Below are 20296 nucleotides of genomic sequence, written 5' to 3'. Positions count from 1 at the left end.
CTCAGGGAAGTTCAGTGACTTCCCCAAGGTCACACAGCCAGGAAATTTCTGAAAAGGATTCAAACCTAGGCCTTCCTGACTCCCAAGTACAGAACTCTGTCCACTATACCAAGATGTTTTTATTCTAAATGAATCAGTCTGCCAGAGCATGTTTTCCCTACATTTATCCAAACAATTTTCTATTTGCCTAGCATTGCTGAATTATGATAAATAGCTGTCTTGTTAAAGAGTCAGCATTTTGTAATGCTGTAATGTAAAGAGCTTATGGTCATAAGACCTAGGTTCAAGCCTAAGATCTACTATTTGTGAGATGTCTGATTTTGGGTCAAGCCACTTAACCTTAGATAATAAGATTATTGATTGATTGATTGATTGATTGGTCAATTATTTATCTGCAGTGTCTAGTCAAGGTTTATATTTTAGCAATTATCCTACAAACTGCATACCATGGTCTGAACAATAGAGATTCTTTATCCACTTGTTTTTTCCTGTATAGATAGTTAAGCTAGAGGAAAACAAAAGATATACAGATACAGATACAGATATATAGATGTACATGTAGATAATGGGCATGGATGTGGATATAGATATAGACATAGATACATATATAGATGATATAAATGTAGGTGTAGATGTAGATGCGGAGAGAGAGAGAGAGAGAGATAAAGATAGGGATAGATATACCTGTGTGTATACATACATGTATAAAGGAATTTTTTGTCACCACACCTTAGTAAACTAGAATTTGAATGTCTGATGGGAGGCCCTGAAGTTAAGAAACTCAAATGATGGTAGCAGTGAGCAATAATAAACAAAGGCTAAATGCCTAGCCATCATCATGAAATTAGTGGAGCAATATACCTTGTTGAGATGCCACAGTGAGGAGAACAAGCCCAGTGAAAGCAACACAATAATATCACTAGTAGAAGTCATACTTGGACCTCTAGGGTTGAAAATATGAGTTGCCCCTCATGGACTCTGGCCGCATATGTAGTCTATGTGTGATTCCCTACACATGTCCACTCTTTCCAGTGATAATACATGTATTCATGGGAGATTGGTGAGCATGTTTTATTACTATTTTTCTATGTTATTTCATTAAATGGACTTGCTTTGAACTAGTTGTGTATTTTAGCAGACAAGAAGAAAGTAAACACATTAATGGGGGTTCTTGAGCTATAATTTTGAGTGGATGCAGACCCATTGCCTATCTAGAAATTGGAGAAGCTATTCTAAAGACTTCACAATGTTATCTGATGGTTTTAGATAGATACTGCTTATTATTTTAAAGAAAGCCCCACCTATTCCTATGCTCTCTAGTGTTTTTAGTAGGAATGAGTGTTGTATTTTGTCAAATGCTTTCTCTGCATCTATTGAGATAATCATATGATTTTGGTCAGTTTTGTTATTGATGTGGCTGATAATATTAATAGTTTTTCTAATGTTGAACCAGCTGCAAGGCTGGTATAAATCCCACCTGGTCATAGTGTATTATACTGGTGATCACTTGCTGAAATCTCCTTGCTACTATTTTATTTAAGATTTTTGCATCGATATTCATTAGGGAAATTGGTCTGTAATTTTCTTTCTCTGTTTTGCTCTGCCTGGTTTAGGTATCAACACCATATTTGTGTCATAAAAGAAGTTTGGTAGAACTCCTTCTTCACCTATTTGTCCAAATAGTTTGTATAGTATTGGAATTAATTGTTCTTTAAATGTTTGGTAGAATTCACTTGTAAACCCATCTGGCCCTGTAGATTATTTCTTAGGGAGTTAATTGATGACTTGGTCAATTTCTTTTTCTGAAATGGGTCTATTTAAGGATTTTATTTCCTCTTCAGTTAACTTGGGCAATTTATATTTTTGTAAATATACATCCATTTCATTTAGATTGTCAAACTTATTGTCATACAGTTGGGCAAAATAGCTCCTAATTATTGCTTTAATTTCCACTTCATTGATGGTGAAATCACCCCTTTCATTTTTAATACTGGTAATTTGGTTTTCTTCTTTCTTTTTTGTTAATCAAATTAACCAAAGTTTTATCTATTTTATTGGGTTTTTTTTCATAAAACCAACTCTTAGTTTTATTAATTAATTCTATAGTTTTTCTTGCATTCAATTTTATTAATTTCTCCTTTGATTTTCAGGATTTCTAAATTAGTATTTAGTTAGGGATTTTTAATTTGTTCTTTTTCTAGCTTTTTTAGTTGCATGCCCAATTTGTTGATCTCCTCTTTCTCTTTTTTATTTACGTAAGCATTTAGAGACATAAAATTTCCCCATAGCACTGCTTTGACTGCATCCCATAGATTTTGTTATATTGTCTCATTATTGTCATTCTCTTGGATGAAGTTATTGATTGTTTCTATGATTTGTTGTTTGACCCACTCATTCTTTAGGATGAGATTGTTTAGTTTCCAATTAATTTTCAGTCTATCTTTCCATGGCTCTTTATTACGTGTAATTTTTATTGCATCATGATCTGAGAAGGATGCATTTACTATTTCTGCCTTTCTACATTTGACTATGAGGGTTTTGTGCCCTAATACATGGTCAATTTTTGAGTATGTACCATGTACTGCTGAAAAAAGGTATATTCCTTTCTATCCCCATTCAGTTTTCTCCAGATGTCTATCATATCTAACTTTTCTAATATTCTATTCACTTCTTTAACTTCTTTCTTATTTATTTTGCAGTTAGATTTATCTAATTCTGGGAGGGGAAAATTCAGATCCCCCACTAGTATAGTTTTGCTGTCTATTTCCTCTTGTAACTCATTTAACTTCTCTCCTAAGATTTTGGGTGCTATACCACTTGGTGCATACATGTTTAGTATTAATATTACAATATTATCTATAGTACCTTTTAGCAAGATGTAGTTTCCTTCCTTATCTCTTTTAATTAGATCTATTTTTGCTTTTGCTTTGTCTGAGATAAGAATTGCTACCCCTGCTTTTTTGACGTCAGCTGAAGCATAATATATTTTGCTCCAACCTTTTACCTTTATTCTGTGTGTATCTCTCTGCTTCAAATGTTTCTTGTAAACAACATATTGTAGGATTCTGATTTTTAATCCACTCTGTTATTCACTTCTGTTTTATGGGAGAGTTCATCCCATTCACATTTACAGTTAAAATTATTAACTGTTTATTTCTCTCCATCTCCTTTTCCCCTTTGTTGGTACTCTTTTTTCCCTTCCTTCACCCTATTCCACTTGACCAATGCTTTGCTTCTGATCACTGCCTCCCTTAATCTGACCTCCCTTTTATCAGCTGCCCTTCTTTTCTTGCTCCTTTTCCCCAACTTGTGCCCTCTCTTCTATCACCCTTTCCCCCCTTCCCTTGTTTCCTTAAAGAGTAAGCTAAGTTTCTTTATACAAATGAGAGTGTATTTTATTCCCTCCCTGATCCAAATCTGATGAGAGTAAGGTTGCAACAATGCCCACCCCTCCCTTCTTTCCCTCTATTGTAATGGGTTCTTTTTGTGCCTCTTCATATGATGTAATTAACCCCATTCCACCTCCCCTTTCCTCTCCTCCCCCTAGTCTTCTTTTATTCTGCCCCTTAAGTTTCTTTATATCATCACTTCAAAGTTGATTTAATAACAATACCTTAACAGAGATACAGATTCCAAGAGTTAAGAGTATTATCCTCCCTCATAGGGACACAAGAAGTTTAACATCACTGAACAACCTCCCAACCCCCTCCTCATTTACTTCTTTATATTTCTCTAGAGTCTTGTATTTGGAGATCAAATTTTCTGTTCAGTTCTGGTCTTTTTCTCAGGAAAGCCTGGAAGTCCCCTAATTCATTGAATGAATATCTTTTCCTCTGGAAGAGAATGATCAGTTTTGCTGGGTAGTTGATCATAGGTTGTAATCCAAGCTCCTTTGCCTTCCTGAATATCATATTCCAAGCCCTGCAATCCTTTAATGTTGAAGCTGCCAGGTCCTGTGCAATCCTGACTGTGGCTCCATGATATTTAAATGGGTTCTTTCTGGATGCTTGGAGGATTTTCTCCTTCACCAGATAATTCTGGAGTTTGGCTACAATATTCCTTAAAGTGTTCCTTTTGGGGTCTCTTTCAGGTGATTGGTGGACTCTTTCAATGATGACTTTGTCCTCTGATTCTACAATTTCAGGGCAGTTCTCCTAGATAATTTCCTGGAATGTGATGTCTAGATTCTGTTCTTGATCATGGCTTTCAGATAGTCCAATAATTCTCAAATTATCTCTCCAGGATCTATTTTCCAGGTCAGTTGTTTTTCCAATGAGGTATTTCACATTTTCTTCTATTTTTTCAGGTTTTTTCATTCTTCTCAGCAGATTCTTGGTGTCTCATAGAGTTATCAGTTTCCATCTGTTCAATTTTAATTTTTAAGACCTTATTTTCCTTAGAAAGATTTTGCACTTCATTTCCATTTGGCCATTTTTTTCTCTCATTTGGCCAATTATATTTTTTAAGGAATTGTTTTCCTCAGTCAATTTTTGTGCTTCTTTTTGCAGTGTAACTCTCATTTCTCTCATTTCTTTTTTCATTTTTTATTCTACCTCTCTTATTTGGCTTTTTAAAAGCCTTTTTGAGCTCTTCAAAGAAGGCTTTTTGGTCTTGAGACAAGATCTTCTTCCCACTTGAGTCTTCACTTGTAGGTGTTTTGACCAACTCATCTGAACCATAGAAGTTGTCAATGGTAAGGGTCCTTTTTTGTTTCTTGATCATGTTGTAGGCTATTTTTAAACTTATTAAGTTGAAGTCTGCTTGTGGGTCACAGGGTTCACTGTTTCAAGCTTCTTACTCATCTCAGCTGTGCCGAGTTGCAGCAGTGAGAGCTGCCCATTGAGCTGAGCTTTGCTGAGGTGAGCTGCCAGCTGAGCCAAGTAGTACTGAGCCACCCTCCCCTTTCATCCAGGTGAGACAAACCTTTCCTGAAGTCTTTAAAATTATCTCAAGTAGCAGGATTGTGTCTCTCTTTTTGTAGGTCCTTGTAGCTCCAGATTTTGTTTAGAGGCTTGATTTAGTGTTGTTTTTGAGGGAAATATGGAAAAGCTCAAGCAAGTTCCTAGCTTCTTTCTGCCATCTTGGCTCTGACCCTGGAACTCCCTGACTTCACAATGTTAGAGGAGGGTGCCCTAGGTGGAACACTTAAGGAAACTATTTTAGATTTGGCACAAAGATTCAAAGTGTCCACACAGAAACTGTTTATATAATGATTCTCTTCCTCATGTTTTAGCAATTTATTTTACTTAGTTTATTTCAGTAGAGGCACTGTAACAGTATTTATCATGCTGTAATAGACAATGATTAGATCATCACTGATTATAATAACCACAACTACCAGGTGGCATCATGACTTAACTGCTCATTTTTTTTAACACTAAGGGAACACACACAGTGATTTGGCAAAGGAAGAATAGTCCAAAGAAAGTCTAATAGAAGATGATTCATTGTAATCGAAAGCATCCATAGCTCAAAAGTTGACACATTTCTTCTATGTGTTGGCTTCCTGGATAGAAGCAGAAGGCTTTTGGAGAAGAAAGCAGATTATGAGGGAGAATGCTGTTAACAACAGATGCAGGACCCACCCTGCATTAACATCAATTTGACACAGGGGTGTTAGATATACAATACAAATGGACTTTAAAATCTGAGGCAATGTTATGAAATCCAAGAAAAATGGAGGAGATTATTCATTGGATCACAAAGATAAATTACAACTTTAAAAGATTATAAAGTAAATGTACTACTTCTGCTGCACCAATTATTTGGAGCACTTCTTAGAACTTCCAACAACCATTGGAAAAGACTAAGGGTACACAGGACAGATCTTTGCTGGAAGCAACACAATTTTGAGGGTATTGAGAGATTGCTTCCCAATGTATTTGAAAGAGGGAAGGATGAAACGATCTTGGGGAGGGAATAATCACAGACATTGCTGTTGTTGTTCTTATTGTTACCAAAAAGAGATAATCAAGAAAGTATCAGTAACTATTGACCCATTTGTCTACAAAATTTTTATGAGAATAATCTATAAATGCATCAGTCATATTTGATGAAGGGATAAGAAGAGAGTGGGCAGATTTTTGCAAATGATATTCAATAGTCAACACAAAAGTGACTAAAATTCAGAATAGGATATCCCAATGTGTCCTATGTTTTAAAATCTTTGATTCTTTGCTGTGAAACCAACACCTTACAGGCTGTTTTTCAATGATAAATCTCCTATGTATAGGTTAACATCTTACAAAATTCCATCAAAAATACATCAGAGATAAATTTTTTCAGTGACCTTCAGACTATTACTATCAGCAAAGGCACAAAATGCTTGTATACATATATGTATATGTGTATGTATATACACATATACATATATATGCATACACATGTACATATATACATGTGTACATGCACACCCACATGCATGTGCACATATACATGTACATATACATATACATATACATATACATATACATATACATATACATATACATATACATATACATATACATATACATATACATATACATATACATATACATATACATATACATATACATATACAATCATCAAACCTATTTGCTACTGTCATGGAGAGCCAGCAGCATAGGATTCGATTTAAGGGGAGTCTCCTTAAAGGCATAGCACTAACTACAAACATCAAGCCTCAGTCAATTAGTAGGTGAAGTTCTTAGCAAGGAGGAAGAAAAGGAAGTCGCATGAGATGCTTGAGGAGAGAAGAGATTCATAGCAACCACTATGAAAGTTGGGATAGAGAATCAATTAGAAATAAATGAAAAGCTTGCTTTGCTGTAGTGAGGACCTGGTTGAAATTAGATAACATAAATTTGTACTGGACCAAGTCATAAATTTGTAGTGAGTTATATGACTTCCTCCAACTCTATTCACTACAATGGAGTATTAGAGGTAGCGGAGGTGAATAATGAGAGTAACCTAATTTGGGGCCTATCCAAAAGATCCGACTAGATTATATTTGGAAATTGTGAAATTATTTTAAATATTTTCAAGCTTCTCTCTGCTCACCTTTTTAAAAACCATTATTCTTCCACAGATACTATATGACTTTGAGCCATGGTGGAATCCCCATAGCTTTTGGTTCCCCCATAGGAGAGGCAAGGGCTAGGCAGGGATACCACATTAAAGTGTATTATAGAGAATTGTATAAGAGAAGCCTTGTCAAGAATAGCATCAGAGGCATATAAACAGAAAAGATGTAGGTCAATCATAAAGCAAGAGTAAGAGATAAGTGATAGGCAGTCTGTGTAGTCCTTGTACTTCCACATAGTGAAAGATCACCAGCCCATTGAGTAAAACCATTCTGGAGAATTTGTAGGAGTATATACACAAAAATCTCACATGATGAGAAGACATGAATGGGTTGTAATTGCATGATTAGAGTGAGTAATCACATAAGAAAGATCACAAGGCCTTAATTATGAGCATAACTTTCATGTCAAAAAGACCAGAAGGTAATAAGCTTTATTGGACTTCAGAGCAGCTTATGAAACAGCTTCAGGTACCCTTATTTAAAAAGGATACAATGATGACAGTATTGGGAATATGACAAGGAAGTCAGTTGCTAAGAACTGAGGTTCATTTCCTGCTCTTTTTTTCTAACAGATGGTTCTCATTAGAAAGAGAAATTCCCTCCTTGATCCACTATCAGAATTCCAAACCTGGGGCAGCTAGATGGCGCAGTGGATAAGCACCGGCCCTGGATTCGGGAGTACCTGAGTTCAAATCCGGCTTCAGACACTTACTAGCTGTGTGACCCTGGGCAAGTCACTTAACCCCAATTGCCTCACCAAAAAAAAAAAAATTCGAAACCTAAGGAGAAATGGAATTTGCTAGAGAATATTCCCACCAATAGTCAGACAGTGGGAATGGCCCTGGCTATTGTTACTACAGGGTCAGGTATCATTCGACCACCATATAGAGAGATCTCGTAGGTTTACAATGACAACTTAGTCAAATGTCCAACTCATTTCTCCTGAGTTCCAGCTCTACTCCAACTGCTTGCTTGACATCTTCAACATGGATATATCCTAGGCATCTCAGACTCAACATGCCCCAAAATTAACTCATTATTTTTCTCCTAGGCCCATTCTCTCCTCCTAACTCTTATTTCTATCTAGAGGACCATTATTCTTCTAGTCATTTAGGTTAACAACTCTGGAGTTATCATTAATTATTCCCTAATATTCAATTAGTTGCCAACTACTCTCCTCTTATTTCTTTCTGCCTACTCATACCACAACAACCAAGGCTGAAAATCTCATGTCCTTTTGCCTGGAATATTACAATATCCTATTAATTGATCTCCCTAAATACAGTATATCCTCTTTCTAATCTGTCTTCAATCATGTCACTTTTCTTCTGAGGAAGCTTCAGTGATTTCCTATTGCCTTTAAGATAAAATACAAATTTTCCTATTAGGCATTTGAAGTCCTTTACAATATGGCCCCAACCTACCTTTCTAGACTGATGACATTTTCTTATTCCTCCCATAATCTATGATCCAGTCAAACAGTCTTACTCATTGTTTCCTCTAAGAAATATTCTATTTCCCATCTCCCTGCCTTTGAATAAGCTCTTATATATCTTAAAAACACACCCTCCTCACTTTCTCCTATTGGAACCTGCAGTTCCTTTGAAGTTTCAGCAGAAGTACCAGCTTCTTAAAGAAACCTTTCCTTATCTCCCCACCTGTTTGTTAGCATCCCCTCCAAATAACTCTGTATTGCTTTCATATGTATTCTGTGTTTACTTTTCTATGAGCATATTGTATTCCTCTAGTAGAATGCAAGCTACTGGAGGTCAGGAGTTGTTTCTTTTTTTTTTCTATATCCCCAGCATCCAACACAATGTCTCATATGTGGAAGGCACTTGATAAATTCTCTTTGATTGACTGATTTCCTTCATATTCATGCCTGCCCAAGAGGTAGATTCTTTCTATGGATAGAGTCTTGGCTCTGAAGTGAGGAAGGCTTGAATTCAAGTTCTGACTCTAATGCATAACATCTGTGTAGCCACAGGCAAATCCACTGTAAGTGCCTCAGACCATTTTCTAAGACTACAAATCACAGAAGAGTTGCTGGCCTACTTTGATGGAGGGAGTTTTCATACTATACGTTCTCTACATCAATTAAATAACAGGTCCAAATGCTACTGAAGGGGTCACCATACAAAACAAACATCAGCTTTGATGAACTGAGAGCAACCCCTATGAAAGAAAGAAGGACAAAGACTCCAGAGTAAAATTCCTCTTGATAAAACATTAATATCTCCCTGTAATCATACTCTCTCAGATTTAGAGGACAGATATTCAAACCTGTTGACCATCACTAAACCTAGGGACCATAGACCTGAAACACTCACCCACCCAGTTTCCCATTTTATACCTCTATAATTGTTATGCTCTCCTAAATTTCCATGGAAACCATGGGAATGGCCTGCTTGTCCTTATGAGGGTAGAATTAGGAGAAAAATATGAGTTATGGAAAATTTTATAAGCTTAACAGAAACATGGGTGATAATCAACTAGATCAAGAAAAAGGGACATATTCTGGAGACCCCAGTAGATTGTAGGGTTAATATGAGTCGACAGCAGGAAAGCATGTAGCCTCAAAGGCTGAATTACCACTTGCCACGCATATCATAGAGGGTCCCTTCTAGATATAAGCTCATGATTTTAAGATATTAAATAACAACTGAAAAATTACTGAACATAGCTTGTAAATATGTTGTTATTAGTGTTTTGCCTCCTCCAGTAGAATGTGAGCTCCTTAAGACAAGAAACTATGTTTTGGCCTTTGTGTCTCCAACACCTAGCTCAGTGTTTGGCACCCAGTACTTAATAAATGCTTATAAATTAACTGACAATCGCCCACACATACAAATTAATCATGGCTCTCCTTGGTTAGGGATTTTCAACAGATACAACTAGAGAAGCCCTGATCACCTTCTCTTGGGGGATGGAGATAGAAGGGGAAAATGGTCCAAAATATAACATCCTTTCAGCACCATGGCTAGGGAAGAAGCTATGCTAGGAGCTTGTTACTTGGTCACCATTATTAATAGCAATGAAGTTAATCATAGTTGGACACCATTATTATTCTGTGTGTCCTTGAGTGGAATACAACAAACATCTTTAAGGAAGAACAGCAGGAAATACTCTTTGATACCTGCCCAGTGGCTGGGAGTCAGACTTCCATTTCTGATATAGCCAAGGCTTCTTCTCTGATATAGTAAATTTTTGAGACTCTGCCCTATCAGCCTTTGGAGTATCTTTGAGAACTCCAGAGCCTGTAACTTATTCCCCCCCCCCCCGTCTTTACTTTTGATAATGAATAAACATTTTACTCCCACCTTCCTTCATATCTTTCTCTCTGTCTCTGTCTTTCTGTCTCTCTGTCTCTCTGTATGTGTTTTCTGCTAGATTCAAAGGTAAATACATAATCAGCAATTAAGGAGACTGAGTCTAAGAACCAGGATCTTGCCCCATTTCTACCACCAACTCATTTATAAAGCACAGGAATGACTTGGTTTCATTGTACCTTAGTCTTCCCATCCGCAAAATCTAAAATAATATTTTCAAGCACTCTGTTATCTCACAAAATGCTGATTTCCACAAAATTGAAGGACTTCCTTGGAAGGTGATCATTTAAGGGAAATGAATAAATATTTCAAGGCAAAAAGAGCCATTTGGTTCATCAGACAATGCCATTCATTGTAGCAGAATATTGGGCAAAGCATTTACATGATGAATAGTACATTTACGTGCTATGTGACTCTGACTACATCATTAAATCTCTCTCAGTCTCAATTTTCTCATCTGCAAAATGGGGATAATGAACCTTCTACCTCAAAGAATTATTTTGAGAAACAAACTAAATATGTAAAATGCTTTGGAAACTTTGTTAGCTTTCATAGTTATTATTATTATTATTATTATTATTATTATTATTATTAATTACTAGCATATCCTCCTCTTTCTCCCATACTTTTCCTTTGATTTATTATCTCTTCATTTACCACCACCAGTTTTGGAAGAAATCATCATATAGGGCTAGGTCTGAACTGTCAAAGAGCTATAAATGGCCCCATTTGATGAAAACCATTCAAAGAATGTATGAAGATGTATTAACAGTGGGGAAACTACTCTGACTAAACCTTTGGAGCTTCTGCCAGAGTAGAATTATGCTCATAGCTGCAATGCCAACACTGGTAGTCAGGAAAAAAAATTTCTGCCTAATATTTGTTACTCTCCCTGCCCTGATATCTCTTGCTTTGAGAGGTAAAATATAGGCCAAAAGTGGGGAACAGTGACTTAGTGAGGAGGGGTGGAAGATGATATTGTCCCTGTCCTTATCAGCAATTATAAAGTCATATCATACAGTGTTTTCTAAAAGTCTTAGCACATTTTTAAGCTTTACTCAATTAAAACCTGCACTTAAATGTTTGTGACCCCTGCCATATACTCTCATAAGGTGGGAGAGGACAAAGAGTAAATAAATCAATATCTCCTGAATACTGAAACAAGCTAATTAATAACTAGGTTTAGCTACCTTTTTACCCATTGGTGAAGCAAATCCTATTACCAGCATGTCTGCATGGGGCACTATTGGAGGTCCTAGGATATAAAGACAAGCACAAAACAGTCTCTGCCCTTAATGAGCATTCTACTGCAATAACCACAGATCCAGGAGACTTCCAGGGCAGAGCCAAGATGGCAGAGGAAAGGCAGTGAGCTCTCAAACTCATAACATGATCACTCCAAAAAACATCCAAATAATGCCACAGGACAATTCCTGGAGCTAGCAAAACCCACAGAAGAATGTGCTGAAATCATCTTCCAATCAAGGACAGCTTTGAAGGTCAGAAGGAGGGAGCTGCTGTGCTGAGACAGGAGTCAACCCTGACACAGATCCAGTCCCAAGAAGGCCTCACCAGAGAAAGAGACCCCCCCAGAGCCTCTGAATCAGCTGAAGCATCAGTGTCATCTGGAACTAAGCTCACAGTCTGGTGAGAGGGCTGAGCCCTGGGCAGGGGGAAGACTACAGGGGTCTATGCTGGTGCTGAGGCAGAACTTGGGTTTTTCACCCCTGCTGGGAACTAGGAGGCATGCTTGACTAGCAGTGACCCAGGGTGGGGGAGGGGCAAAGGCTTGTCAGAGCTGACAACCACAGCACACAAAGCTCATTGATTAACAAGTTGGTCTGGGGTCATCTACAGACCAGGGAACAGGCCAGGTGATTGAAGAACCTGCTCCTCCTTAAATTATACCACCTGGGACATCCTGAAGCTTGGGATACTGCAGCCTGGAAACAGTGCCCCACTTTAAGGAGCTAAAAGTCTAGTAAAAGAAAGGCAAGATGAGCAGACAGAGAAAGGTGAGGACCATAGAAAGTTTCTTCAGTGATAAGGAAGATCGAGGTACATCCTCAGAGGAAGATGTCAACATCAGGGCCCCTATATCTAAAGCTTCCAAGAAAAATATGAATTGGTCTCAGGCCATAGAAACATTCAAAAAGGACTTTGAAGATAAAGATAGAGAGATAGAGAAAAAAAAGGAAAGAGAAATGAGGGTGATGCAGGAAAGACATGAGAAAAAAGTCAACAACTTGAAAAGCCAAATGGAAAAGCTCTCTGGTGAAAATAATTGCCTAAGAATTAGGAATGAACAAATGGAAGCTAGTGACTTTATGAGAAACCAAGACACAATAAAGCAAATCCAAATGAATAAAGAAAATAGAGGGCAATGTGAAATATCTTCTTGGAAAAACTGCTGACCTAGAAAATAGGTCCAGGAGAAATAATTTTAAAATTATTGGTCTACCCGAAAACCACCATCAAGGAAAGAGCTTAGATATCATCTTTCAAGAAATTGTTGGGAGAAATTGCCCTGATATTCTAGAAGCAGAAAGTAAAATATAAATTGAAAGAATCCACTGATCACCTCCAGAAAAAGATCCCAAAAGAAAAAATCCTAGGAATATTATAGCCAAATTCCAGCACTCTCAGGTAAAGGAGAAAATATTACAAGCTGCCCAAAAGAAAGAATTCAAGTACTGTGGAGCTCCGGTCAGGATAGCACAAGATCTAGCGGTTTCTACATTAAAGGACCGGAGGGCATGGAATATGATATTCCAGAGGGCAAAGGAATTGGGATTACAACCAAGAATCACCTACCCAGCAAAATTGAGCATAATCTTTCAGAGGAAAAAAATGGGACTTCAATGAAAAAGAGGACTTTCAGGTATTTGTGATAAAAAGACCTGAACAGAATCGCAAATTTGACTTTCAAATACAAGACCCTAGAGAACCATAAAAAATTGGAGTTGGGGGCCATACCTGGGGTTGTGCAGTGGGTGACTGTCTTGTGTCTGAGGCCAGGTTTTGGCTGATATCCCCATCGGTCCAGGGTGGATACTTTGTCCACTGTGTCACCTAGCTGCCCCATGATGACATCTTTGGGGTAAAATTGAGGGGTGAGGGGAATGCACTGGGGGAGGGGGAAGGAAGGGCAGTGGTAGCATGGGGTGAAATCCCACATGAAAGAAACAGGAAAGGGTTTATGGAATGGAGGGAGAGATGGGGGAGGAGCAGGGCAGTAAATGAATTTTACACTCATCAGAATAAGATCAAAGACCTTAATCTCATCAGTTGCCTCAAGGAGGGATTAACATACACAATTGGGTGGAGTAATCTATGTAATCTGGGCAGTAAATGAGCCTAACACTTACCAGAACTGGCTCAAAGACCACAATCTCATCAGAATTGGCTTAAGAAGGGAACAACATACACACTCAGTTGGGTGGAGCAATCTATCTAACCCTGCAGGAAAATAGGAGGGGAAGGGGATAAAGAGAGAGGGGCAAAAGAGGGGAGGGCAGATTTGGGGAGGGAACAGACAGAAGCAAATCCCTTTTGAATAGTGATAGGGTGAAAGAAGATAGATAATAGAGTAAATATCATGGGGAAGGGAATAGGATGGAGGAAAACGGTTAATAGTAATCATGAAAAAGAAAAGAGAAAAATTGTACAAAAAATATTTATAGCAACTCTTTGTGGTGGCTAAGAATTGGGAATCAAGGGAATGTCCATCAATTGAGGAGTGACTGAAGAAGCTGTGGTATATGATTATGATGGAATGGTATTGTGCTATAGGAAGTGACAAAGAGGATGATACCAGAAAAACCTGGAAAGACTCATATGAACTGATGTATAGTGAAGTGAGCAGAACTGGGAGGACATTGTGCATCATGCCAGCAGTACTGTTCAATGAGCAATTGTGAATGACTTAACTACTCAGCAATACAATGATCCAAGACAATCCCAAGGGACTAATGAGGAAGCATACTATCCACCCCCATAGAAAGAACTGATAAAAAGAGCACTTGTGGTCTTCTTCTTAGCGCCATCTTGTCGATTTCCGCTGTGCCATGAAAGCCAAGTGGAGGAAGAAGCAAAAGCATAGGCTGAAATGCAAGAGGAGAAAGATGAGGCAGAGGTCCAAGTAATCAGACCATGCTGAGCACTGAGGCCACAGGAGCAGAGATGGAATGACCCTTGGTGACATTCTCAGGAAGGCAGAAATCATCTGGAAACTTCATCTCCCTAAGAAGCACTATGCTGCTAGCTCTACCATCTGACAAAGGACTCTGACCACCATTTGACACTTCCCTGACAAAAGGACATGCCACGTCTTAATGCAGATTCCACCTACCTACTTCTTGATTTTGTGCCGTGGGACTCCTATCATTCTGGACTTATTGTTCATTGTGGCTTAGTGTAGCGCACCTGTACAATAATTCCTCGCAACTTTCTTGTTTGAACCAAAAAAAGAGTGTTTGTGGATTGTATATATATATATATATATATATATATATATATATATATATAACCTGGTTGATGTCTTATGGAGGGGGGAGGAAAGGGAGGGAGGGAGAAAAAATTGGAACTCTAAATCTTATAAAAATAAATGTTGAAAACTACCCTTACATGTAATTGGAAAAAATAAAATAAATGTTTGTTAAAAAAAAAGAGAAACAAAAACAAAGAAAAAACCTCACAAGTCAAAGCAAAAAAGAATCTTCCATGCCCATCGATTAGGAAATGGTTAAACAAATTCTGATACATTAATATGATAGAACTATTGTGCTGTAAGAAATGATGAAGGGAATGGTTTCAAAGAAACCTGGAAAGACCTCTATGAAACAATTCAGAGCAAGGTGAACAAAATCAAGAGAACAATTTATACACTAATATTGGAAAGATAAAGAATTCTGAAAGCCTTAGTAACTCTGATCAACGAAATGACCAACAATTACAAAGGATCCATGATGAAACATGCCAGACAAGCCCCTTGCTGATAGAAAAGTGATAAACTCAGGATATAGATTGAGGCATATTTTGGGGAATTTGTTTTATTTGACTGTACATGTTTGTAACAAAGGTTTTGCTTTTCTTGCTTTTTCAATGCAAGGAGAGAGGAGGTAGGAAAAAGAAAATCCAGATATTCATCTGAAAATAAAATAAATTTTATTGTATGTATTGTTATATTTATATGTTTATTATTTATAAAATAAATTAATTTTTTTAAAGTAAAAACTGCAGAAATAGTAGTTTGAAAAAGAGAACTAAGGGGCAGCTAGATGGCGCAGTGGATAGAGCACTGGCCCTGGACTCAGGAGTACCTGAGTTCAAATCCAGCATCAGACACTTAACACTTACTAGCTGTGTGACCCTGGGCAAGTCACTTAACCCCAATTGCCCCTCAAAAAACAAACAAACAAACAAAAACAAGAAAAAGAAAACTAAGTGAAAGATTGGAAAGATGAGCAATGCTGGAAGACATGGAGACATCCTATCTCTCTCACACACCTATATGTGCATGAATACATGCGTATATATGTGTATGTTATACATACATATATTCATATGTATGTGTATATGTTGTGTGCACATATATGTACACACATGTGGGTGTACATATAGGCATAGAATCCAATATGAAATTCTTAGAACCACACTCTCTCTTTTGCAACACATATAAAGTACATTAATTTCCAACAAAGAGAGAAATTACATTCTTACCTTTACAAAGATTTCAGGTAGGCTATTGGAAGTATGGTGGGAGGAACAACTTGATAAATGAGGTGCTCCATTTAATTCTAAGAATATTAAGTATCTTCTATGCTCAATATATTGTTCTGAGCACTGGGAATGCAAGACAAAGTACAATCTCTCTCCTCTATTGTCCTGATTCCCCTACTTAAGGGATTCACAGTTACAAAGAAAAAACAATGACATCAAGATCACACTAATCTCAGTCAAGAGTAGAGAGCAAAGCACTCTTCTTGACATTGGAGAAACAAAAACAAAAAACAGTCACTGTTGTTACCTTTTCCTGAGAGAGGGACCGAGGGTACCCAGGTAACTAAATGAGATCACTTGAGGAAGAAGAAAGTACTAACTCTGTGTGACTTTGGGCAAGTCACTTTAATTTCTCTGGGCCTTTGTTTCCTGATATGTAAAATGAGAGGATTAAACCAGATAGCCTCTAAACTTTCTTCTAGATTGTAATCTATGGTTTTATGATCCTATAAACCAAAGGGAACCAGGGAAGGCTTCAAATAGGAGTTGGTGACTGAGCTGAGCCTTGAGGAGTCCAAGCATTCCTCAGCACATGTCATTACAGACTTCAAATTCCCTTTCGGGAATGTAAGATGATAGAGATACAGTTATACAGGGAAAGGAATATGAAAAATGCTACATCCACTTCCTGAGTCTGAATATCCTACAATGGGAATCATTAACCTCCATTTTACACGACCAGGGAACTCTGAGAGCAAATCAAGTGGTTTAGTCCAATGAGTCCCAGACTAGGAGACTATAGTTTGAAGTTCTCTTCCTGGCTCTCTGGAACCCTGAATAAATCACTTCCACCTTTGGGTCTCTGTTTCCTCATCTACAAAATGACAGAGCTGAACCCAATGATCTCTAAGCTCCTTTCCAACACCAACAGCCTATTATTCAAGAGGGGAAAATCAGATCCAGAATGAATGATTTATGTCACCAAAGTTATTGGTTAAATTATTGGAAAAAGTCAGTTTAAATAGTGAAGTAGTGCTCAGTGGAATCTTTCCCAAATGCTCTTAATGTGGAGAGAGCATAAGGGACTGTGAAAATGAAATGTTTAAATCTGCAATAAAACAAATTTAAAAAAAACAGAGGAAAAATATTTATACAACTAATTTCTGAGAAAGTGAACAATAAAATGGTGAAAGCTTCTCTTTTGTAATGAAAAATTTCACCCCATCCAAGTACATTATCTTTAAGCAAAGGTTATTATAGAGTCAGAAAATTCATTCAGAAGGCCTCAGAATAATATATAGAGTGAAGAAGTTTTAGAGATTTTTTTGTATGAGAAAATTCATAGAAAGCAAATTGACATAATTAAGTTTATTCACAAAATACAGATACTATAAAGGATTAAAAGTAAAACATCTAGAACCAATCTCCACAGGATGACAACTACAGTAAGAAAAGTGTTCAGCCCCTCAAGGGTAATCCACGTAAGACAGTAGATCTTATTTAGGAAGAATCGAGGGATTTAGGAAGAATCGAGGGTACCAAGTCACTTCTTTTGCCCTTTCCATCCTTAATGGCTTCTTATAAAAAGGCCCCTTACAGAAGCTAGACAGTGCTGCAGTTGTCTGTTTTCCTGTGTCTTCTGAAGCTAACCTTTCTACCTTTGTAGAGGAAATGGGAGAAATACCACACTTGTAATATGCCATTATTCTTCTTAGCCCTGAGGGTGCTTGAGAAATTCCTCACTAACTTGAGCTTCCTTCATCTCCTTCCTAGACCAAGGTGGGTGGGCAAACTACACTGGGATTCACTACATCTTCTGACTGCCAAACTGAGGTTAGAATAGACTTACCTATGTCTTAAAATTGGGGTTCCGTCCTTTTTTCTCTCCCTCCCTTTCTTTATCTCTCTTTCTTTCATTCCTAAAAAAGGAATCATGACAAAAAGTCATGATCCAAATTTAATTTTGTTTGTTTGTTTGTTTCTGACATATGGTTCTCCAAGATCAGGCAGTCAAGGAATCTTTGAGTCAGAGTAATTTAGTTCAGCTTTACATCCTATCCAAATCATACTCTGTTGGTTTTTTTTAACCTTTCCACTACTGGTCCATTACCACACCCGTTATTACATTATTACAAAGCTCCACTGAAATCCATCCCCAAGCCATACTATTGGCAAACCCAGGAGAGAGGACCAAGGATTTCATGCACATAGAGGCGCCGTAGCCCTCTTTCCTTTGATGTAACACTCCCCTACAGGGCTGGCTGGATACATAGAATCATGGAGCAGTGAAAGAAGCTGGACTGGGTTTGGGAGTAGACAGGTTTCAGGCAAATGTTTAAGACAGGGGAAGGAGGGCATCTAGGAAATAAAACAATGGATTCTCTCGAAGGCCCTGCTATTGATTAGCTGTGTGATGTTGACCAAATGTCTGGGCCTCCTTGTTCTATGGAAGACAAAATCACCCAAGGAAGTGGGAAAAGGCCTGAAACCAGGAATTTGCCTGATTTTTAGTCCTGGCTTTTCTACCATCTCACTGACCTTAGACAAGTCATTGAGCCTCATTGTATCTCAGCTTCTTTAAAAGAAGGAAAGTGAAATTCAATGGTCTTGAAGTCCTACTCCCTCTGAAGCTTTTACAATGTTTAATTCTATTATTCTATAATGAAAATGTGGCACAAGAGCTCTGGAGTTCACTCTTACAACCCCATTTATGTTGGCAAGTCATATCATCAGAAGAATGAAGGGTACTCAGGGTCCTGGGGTAATTCTGGAGTTCCAACTCTATCACTCATAGTTCTAATTTTGAGTTCTAATTCTTTCACTTGGGGCAGTTAGGTGGCACAGTGGATAGAGGGCTCAGCCTGGAGTTCAGAAGATTCATCTTCCTAAATTCAAATCTAGGCCAGCTATGTGTCCCTGGGCAAGTCACTTAACCCTGTTTGTCTCAGTTCCTTGTCAGTAAAATGAGTTGGAGAAAGAAATGGCAAACCATTCCAGTATCCTTGCCAAGAAAACCCAAATGGGATCATGAAGAGTCAGACATGACTGAAGCAACTGAATAATAATAACAATTCTATCACTCACAAACCCCAATCTGGTGTGTTCCTCCTAATTTCAATCTAGTAGACAATATCTACCGGATATCAGTTAACCAGTTAACATCAATTAGCTTTTATAAAAGGCATATTTACTGAGAACATGTAGCAAACAAGGATTGGAGTCAAGAACATCCCTTCCAATTAGGAGTTCACTCTTCCCTTTCTCCACTCACTCAGTCCCTGGGGAGAGCGGATTCAAACTTAAAAGTGCAATCCAGGGTGGAAGGAGGGAGTGCTTCTTAGTCTTGAGTGGCCTTTTTCTCTCACCAAGTTTACCCTGGGATGTGGCATAGCTAATGGATGACCTTGGCCCTTGTTTAGTTGGATTGCCTGGCTAGATCAAGGAGGTCACTCAGCTGCTTTATTGTATCCTCACGGAACCCTCCACTAGACTTTACTGCTGCTGAGGGGACCTTTGATGGCTCTTTTGACCTTCTGAAGCTTGCATGTTCATGACTTGGTCTATTCCATCTCCAATACTCATATACCTGAGATTAGGAAAAAACAAAAACAAAGTTACAAAAAAATAACAGCAAAATATGTTCCTCATGATTTGGCTGCCAGGTGAGAAAGTTTCCCAATACTCTCCCCAACCGCCCATGCAGAGGTCCACAGCAGTTCATCACTCACTTGCCATCAGGGAACATGGGGGAGAGATCACCTGGCCTGTCTGAACCTTCTGTATGCACTCAGATGCATCTCAGCAACCCATTAAAAGGCTTTTCCTTATCATGCAGTTGGCCAACAGGAAAAATGTCAAAAGATACCTCTATGTACTTTGATGTGGGGAGGAGAAAAAAAAACTCTGTCATACACCCCTGGAAATAATCTCAATAAATCTCCATGTGGATTGATAGGAGGGCAGAATATTTTGCATGTGCCATGAGGACCAGTCTCTTATTAGCCAGTTCCACCACCACCTCACCATTATGTCAAAATAAAAAGTCATAGAATTTTAGAATTTAAGTCTCTCTCTCCACATGAAAAGAATAATAGCCATTCTTTAATCTAATGCCATCCTCTTTTAGATGTGGAAACTGAAGAAGTGACTTGTCCAAGACCACACGGTTAGTCATGTCATC

This window comes from Dromiciops gliroides, chromosome 6 (genome assembly GCF_019393635.1).
Source record: "Dromiciops gliroides isolate mDroGli1 chromosome 6, mDroGli1.pri, whole genome shotgun sequence".
Lineage (NCBI taxonomy): Eukaryota > Metazoa > Chordata > Mammalia > Microbiotheria > Microbiotheriidae > Dromiciops > Dromiciops gliroides.
This window is presented reverse-complemented; position numbering follows the sequence as displayed.